The following is a 7,734-nucleotide window of genomic DNA, read 5'->3' as shown; positions in this document are numbered from 1 at the left end:
GAGGCCGCCAGCCCGGCAGGCCTGGGAGGAGTAGCGCGGAAGCAGGCACCGAAGCTGGGACGGAGTGGGGGCCAGCAAGGTGAGTGAGGCGGGGGCAGAGGCGAGGGCTGCCCCGGGGACGGACTCTCTCTATCCCGCTCTCCCTCCCTCGTGCCCTCCCTCTGTGCTTCCGCCACTTTCCCTCCCGGCCCCACGATCCCCTGCTCCCTTTCCCGCCAGTCCCGACCCCGAAGCGTGTGCCGTGTCCCCTGCCCCGCCCCCCAGCTCAGCCTCCCGTGCCCTTCCCCCCCTTCTCCCCTGCGGGGAGCTTCCCTCAGCCCCCCAGCCCCAGACGCCTCCCTCCCCGGACATTCCCCCTTCCCCCCTCCCGGCCTGCTCGGCCCTGCAGCCCCTGATGCTCCTGCCCCGGGGTCCCCCTCCCCCACCCCGCCGAGCCTCTGTGGCCGCCCCGGACCGCCATGTCTGTGTCTGCGGGGGGTTCTTTTTCCCTTTCCCCTCTTCCTCTCGCCAGGTGCCTGCCCGGTGCGGGGACTGTGCCTCATAAGAGCCAGGGGTCCCAGGACAATCAACAGTCCTGGAGCCTGTGTGGGAAGTGTTGGGGCAGGGGGAGAAAGAGCTAGGAAAGGGATTGGAAGGTTTCAAGAACTACACCCCTGCGAGCCCCAGATTCCCATTTCTCCTTTGGCAACTTCCCGTCCCCTACCCCTCATAACCCACGCTTTAAACTTGCCCGAAGAGGGGCACTCATCCCTGGCCTCTCCTAGGTCCCTTGGTTTCAGTTCTGGCAACTTTAGCCCCAACCAGAAAAGCAGAAAGGACGCCTTTCTGCCATCTCCCCACACCCTTGGACAAAGTTCCTTGTACTCTCCATTTAATGCTTCGAGAGTTTAGGTTTACAAAACAACTACGGCAAAAAGCTACTTACAAGGAGATTAGCAAAGTTTTGTTTTTCCTATTATGATAAGGAGGAGTAAGAAGACACACCTGGCTCCTTTGATTTCAGCTCAGAGTTAATTTTTTATTCCTACTGGTCAGTTCTGGTTTGCTGATGAAATGTATCCCCTTTTACATTTCCACCTACTAACTCTAAGAGTGTGAGTAGGAAGGTTTTCTCCCATTGCTGCTGTGCAACTCCAGGCACCGAAAAGAACAGACCTGGAGCAGCTTGTGTAAAGGGAGTTTAAGAAACTAGTTTATCATGGTTTTTTTTTTTTATTGTTGTTGTTGTTGTTGTTTGTTTTTAAACCTGAAAGGGACCTGAGAAATCTAATTCAGCTGCTTCATTTGGTTAGGTTAAATAATTTGTTCACCATACACAGGCAGATTTGAGCCTCGATCTTCTGAATACTCAGCACACTTTCCACTGGGATGGAAGCTTATGTAATGGTGCCAGCTTTCGGGTATTGGGCAATAAGGGCATGTTGAATTTAAGGGAGTTTGTCAGGCTGTAAGAGTGGGATTCTGGGACAGTGGTAACTTCACTTGCATTTTATTTAGTTCATGTAAAGTACTTTAGATACACTATTTTCTAATGTAGAATACTTTTATGAGAAAAGGAAGTTACTGACATACCTTATGGACTTAGAGTAATAGTAGAGTGCATAAAAGTATTTCTCAACTGTCCACATAACTAAGAAGCAGAGGAGTGGAGAAGAGTGTGACTGACCTACTTTTTTTTTTCTTTAAATCACCCACAAGACCTTGACAAATTAGGTTTTTCAGTCAGCCCTTTTTTAACCAGCTGGAATAAGGGTTTTTTGGGTCTTTTGGTATTGTTCACCTGGTTCCAAGTGCTCAGTGTTTGAGAATTTTGCTAGTGATGCTTTGAACCATCCTTCCTTCCTAAAGGGAGACTTCCATCTTATTCAGAACTCCTAAGATATAGATATGTCTGTGACTTTTGTATAGGAACCCATTTATTTGCTGAAGGAGAACATGAGAGTAGGCCTATCTACTAAAGGTTTTCATTTCCTTAGGGTCATAACTTCAAGCTAGGTTTCATTTCACAATTATTTCATGGCCTTGGAAGTTTCCCATAATGGCCTCCCTGACACATGATCAGCTGTTTTGGTCAATTAGCATGAATGCTAAGTAAAAGGAGTTTTCTCCATTGCTTTGAACTTTTTACTTTTACTTCTTGGCATGAATGCCACATTGCTTATTGCCTGCCCTCACCTACCCTACTCTCCAGACAAGGACTAAGAATCAGAGATGAGACTGGGGAGAGGTTATCTCATCCCTGAGATAGTGTAGGGTTAGGATCAGGAAAGCAATTCACCTTTTGATATCTAACTTTGGCTGTTTCCTTCTCAGTAATTTAGAGATTTACCTCCTGCAGCTCTGGTGCCTTAGTTTATTCCCTTTCTCTAGATTTGATGACTCATTAGAAAATCAAAGGTAGTATATTTTCTCCTGATGTCCCTGACCCATCTTTCCCATTTGGGCTTCTAGAAGCTAATTGCATTTTTTTTTACTACATGTACTTTCTAATTGGAGGAGAACCCTGGGAATTATCTTTCAAATAAAAATAGGACCTCATTCTCTTCCCTATCTTCCTCCATTTGACTCTCATCACCTCCAGGTAAGTCAATTCTGCCTTGACTATAAATACTAAACATTTTTCAGAGACCTTGTGGATTGCAGATTTTTTTTTCCCATTTTTTTTTTTTGTGTCCAGAGTTCCCCTGGTGACCTAGGAAAATACCTAGACAGAAGGGAAAGGAAACTTCAGATCCCAAGAGCCACACTCTCCAGTAATGTAGCAGAGTGATTTAATCAGTGGGTAATTACTCTCTAGAAAAAATATCTTGTCCCAGCTAGGCTGGACCTGGCCCCTGGAGACCAGTTTGTATAAGGAAACTGCAATGGATACTCTGTCTTAGGCTGCTGAGCACTCACTTTGACTCAAGTAGGAGACTTGAGTAATTTTCAGAACACTACACCCTTCATGGCCCAGAAAGGATTGGAGGACAAGGAATGTGTAGAGGTTCTATCTGAAGACTGGGGGGTTGACATGATTGTATAGATTCCTGAAGCTGATTTTATACTCCAGAGATTAATCTCATTCATCATCTTACTTTCATGTACTTCTTTATTCTCCTTCATTATCCCCTACTTCATTCAATCAACACATTTATTGAATGCCTCATATGTGCAGAGTTCTGATGTACACAAGAGTACCCGAAGAGAAAGTTGTACTAGTGTTTGCTATCAATCCTAACTGCCATGTACAATAGTGTTTCTATGAAAAAATTCATTCATTGTTCCAACTTTATGTTGATCAAAACACATTTCCTCCCACTCCCTCTAGTAGGAGTGGAGAACTTTTCTCCTCCCTGCCTAGCAGTGCAGAGAAGCCTGGAAAAGGAGAAAAAAGTGGGAGATGGGTATCTAGAGGGAGGGGTGGAAAGGAAGAGCAGACTTAGACTGTCATGAACATTTCCTTGTAGAAGAATAAAGCATGGACGTGCATCATGGAACTTGAGGTCGTCTAGTCTAACCTCTTCAGGGCATGGGTGAGAAAACTAAGGGCCAGGAAGGGCCAGTGATTTGACTAAGATCACGGAAGTAGCTTGCATCAAAGCCAGGACCTGGACCGACTCTCCCAACTCCCAGGCCAGTGCTTTTCCTCTTGTACTGCATGGGATGAGCAGGAGATGGGCCTGGGACTGGAGATGCTTCTGAAATTGGTGCTTAGGCTAGGGATGTGGCAGTGTTTGGAGCGACCTCTAAACTTTTTCCTCCCCTTACCATGGCTACTAACGCCATTTAAGGTTCACTTCTGGAATAGCTTGAGGTAAAAAGCCAGAAATTTGAGAGGAAGGAAACCCTGAATTTAGTCCAGAATGGAGAGGGAAAGAGAATTCCTGTGGCCACTGGGTCATCTAGTGGGATAGCTATTCTGGGGTGGCCATATGTAAAGGGCAAAGGTAAGTCAGGACTGCCCATACATGGAAAAATTTGACTGTAAAGCGCATCAGGTGAAAAGTGGTAAATGAATGGTATAGGCAATAGGTCCTTTTAAGTTCAGAGATCATGGTGGGCTCCAGCTCAGGAAAGACCTCGTGGAAGAAGAGGAATTTGAGCAGGACCTTCAGGAATGAGTAGGTATTGAGGGGGATGGTGGCCTTCCTTGGGTCTATCTCCAGTCATCCTCTCCACAGCTTTACTAAAATGAGTTTCCGAAAGCTCGACTCTGGTCGTGTCACTCCTTTACTCTATAAATAGTACTGGTTCCTTGTTGACTCAAGATTCAGTTTTTTAAAAACAATATTTATCTCATCCTTCTAAAATGTATATTTTTTGTGTTTTATGATGTACAGTAGTTCACATATATAATTTATAAATAAGTAAACATACACACTTGGGCTCGCATCTTCAAACATTTCTTAGCAATCAGGATGTATGATCCAAGAAGTTTGGAGACCATTGTTTTAGATGCTTCCCTTCCTTCCAGGCTCAGCCCCTACCCCTGGCGCTTTGGCCTAGGCTGATGGGACAAAATAATTTTACTTTGTTCCGTGAAGATGCAAAGGGCCACAGTGGATTCTGTAGCGGCTGTGCTATCCTGGCCATAGTAGCTCTGGAAGTATAGGCTTAGAATTCCATGTTATATCACTGGAAAGAAGCCTGAGATAAAATGTTACTTTCTGAAGAAGGGCTGACATCTGAAGAAGGAAAGTGAATGCCTCTGGGAATTGGTTGAAACAAGTGGTTTTCAGGCATGTGGTTATCAGGAATCGGTCAGTGTACATTTCCCTTACTATCAGAGCAGTTGGTGAGCCTGGGGTGTGTGGCCACTAGGTATCATATCCTGAGCAAGGTGAGGGTGGACCTTTTTCCTCCCTCTGTACTTCTCACACTGAGCACATTCCTCCCCAACTCCCCCCCCCCCCACCCGTTCTTCCAAGTCTTTCTAATTTATGGAGCAGGTCCTGGGTACCCCAGGCAGTCACAACTGTGACACTCCGCAACTTCCTGGAGGACCTCTAAGAGCAGATTATATGATCTTCTACCTCCTCTATTTTTTATTTTAAAATGGGCTGCAGCAGCAGCCTGGGGAACTGAGGCTCTGCCTTGACTAGATGACGCTCTATAACCAAATCTTTTGAGGTTGAGGATGTACCTCCATCCCTCCCACCCACCCTCTCATGTACAGACTGCTCCATCAGCTGGACTAGGTGCTATTTTTTAAATAATCTTGATGTCAAGAGGCATAAGTTCAGGTTATGTGGTATTTCTGTAGTTTTTTTTTTTTACAAGATCTGTGACTATTGTCATAGAATTTCAGAGTTGAAAAGGGCCTTAGAGGCCCTCTAGTCCACTATATAGCCTAGTTTAGCCTGACTAAGGATCTCCTTTACAACATAAGTAATTGTCATTCAGCCTTTGTTTTTACATAACTTTGTTGGGAAGGTTTTCTTTATATCAAACCTACATTTGTTGATTTGCATCTTCCACACATTAGTCCTAGTTTTGCTTCTGGGGTTGAGCAGAACAAGTTCAGTTCCTCCTCTGTGAGAGAGCATTTCAAATACTTGATGACAGACACTGTCTCTCCCCTTAAGTTTTCTCTTTATTAGGCTAAATAACCCATTCCTTCAGCCCAGTACTCATGGGAAGATGTTAGCCATTCACCATCCTGGTTGTTTTCCTTTGGATACTCTCCAGTTTATTAATGAATGTCCTTGTTGAAATGTGGTAGCCAGAAATGAAAACAACATTCCAGGCATGGTTTGGCTAGGGCATAGTATTGTGGGATTATCACCTAGCTATCTTTGTATGTTTATGTCCCTTTAATGTAGCTGAAGGTAGCTTAGCTTTCCTGGTTGCCATGTCATACAGTTAACTCATTGGATTTATAGTCTGCTAAAGCTCCCAGATCTCTTTGACGAACTGGAGAAATGCCAGTGTGGACAGGAAGAGAGAATTCCTAGGTTGGCAGAGATTTCAAGGGAAGACTATACTTCAGTGGGGGACCAACTCCTACCACAATCAAATGCCAATAGCAATTGCCCAGTTTCACATGATGCTACTGTGGTTTCATCCCACCGCTCCCCACTTTTTGTCAACACCCCTTAATATCCAATGGCTTCCCTTGGATTCTTGTGACAGAAGTCACCAATAGCAAGTTTAAGCCGAGTTTCTCTTGTGCCTGGTGTATTTAGTCACCTTCGCAAATACATTTGTGTACTGAAAGCCAACATAGGTAGTATCTCTTACCCCTCAATGCAGTGCCTCCCTCTTCACCACACTCCATTCCACTTACAGTTGATGGCTACTTTTTAAAAAAATACTCATTTTTTCATTTTGCATTCCAAATTCTCCCTCGAAGCCCCTCTTCTACCCATTGAGAAGTCAAGCAATATGATAACTATTATATATGTGAAGTCTGGCAAAACATTTCTATGTTAGCCCTTGATGGCTACTTTGGGAAACTGTATCGTATTTAAGAACAATCTTCAAACTACTGAAGTTGCTTATAAATGGGGAGAGTTAGCTTTCGTTGGACTCCTAGAGAGAGTCCTTCAGGTCCCTAAAACTGGCCAGCCAGGCTATACAGGCCATTTTCTAGTCACACAGTCTTTCAAGTACTGTGGCCTACTTGTTAGAGCTGGTATTTTACTCTGGATCAGCAGTTTTCCCATGTATATTGTGGTCATTGTGTATACTGTCTTCCTGGTTCTATTTACTTTGCGTAAGTTCATCTGTCTTCCAGTGATTCTCTGTATTGGTCACCATTTTTTCTTATGGCATTGTAATATTGTTACATTCTTGTACTATAGTACCACTTGTTTAGCAATCTCCAAATTGATGGGCATCTACTTTGTTTCCAGTTTTTTGCAACTATAAATATTTTTTGTATATAGGGCCTTTCTTTTTGTTATTTACTTCCTTGGAATATATGCCAAGCTGTGGAATCTCTGGGTCAAAAGATATAGGAATTTCAGATATTTTCTCCAAATAATTCCTAATTGATTTCCAAAATTGTTGGACCAATTTATAGAGCTATAAATTGTGCTTGTCTTATCACCACCCTTCCAAGATTGTCTATTTTGACTTTTTGTCATCTTTGTCAATATGCTGAGTGTGGTGAATCCTTGGGGGTCTAAAAAAAGTTTTATTATGAGCTAGAAAATCATCAGCAAACATGAACATTTTGATAAAGAAGGAGGGTCAGAAAAAGAGGTTTGTATATGAAACCATGGATCTATATAAGTAGCTTATTTGTTTAATATGATCAGTCTTTCGAATTATGATTGGTTATTGTATTGGTCAGAATTTGAGTCTCTCAGAATTATAATTTACAATCTTGTGGTCATATATTATTCTCTGTCTTAGTTCATGTAAATTTCCTTCTCTTCTTTTCATCCATGATTTGTCCCAAGTCCTTTCCCTTTAGTTCAGATGGATCTCTTGACTTATTGACTATGTTCTGGAACTGGCAAATGTTTTAGCATTTAATCATAATGTACTCCTATAGCCCAACCTTGGATTGATTCTTCATAAACTTCATAAACTAGGTACTTTATAACTAGATACTCAGTGAGGTATCTGACCTCTTCTAACAGCATTAGTTGAGTGACATTATTTACCTTGTTTTTGATCTGTTTTGTACCTTTTAAGTTCCAAAACTCATTGTAGCCTTAAAGGACCCTGGACTTCCTTCCATTTGGTTTCAACTCTCATTCCCACCCCCTGGGCCAATGGAACAAGGCAGAGAAGGAGATACTA

General features: G+C 43.3%; 1 protein-coding gene across 1 annotated transcript in view; it reads left to right on the top strand.

Moving 5' to 3' along the window:
• Positions 1-7,734, top strand: part of TTLL4 (tubulin tyrosine ligase like 4) — a 34,274-nt gene continuing 26,540 nt past the window's right edge. The window contains exon 1 of the mRNA XM_027873826.1: positions 1-79. The gene's annotated coding sequence lies outside the window, so the exon portion shown is untranslated. The remainder of the gene's footprint in view (positions 80-7,734) is intronic.

The sequence above is a fragment of the Vombatus ursinus genome, unplaced genomic scaffold, assembly GCF_900497805.2.
Source record: "Vombatus ursinus unplaced genomic scaffold, bare-nosed wombat genome assembly UNPS02014802.1, whole genome shotgun sequence".
In the NCBI taxonomy this organism is placed as follows: Eukaryota; Metazoa; Chordata; class Mammalia; order Diprotodontia; family Vombatidae; genus Vombatus; species Vombatus ursinus.
The sequence above is the reverse complement of the archived record's forward strand: the minus strand, read 5'-3'. Positions and strand labels throughout refer to the sequence as shown.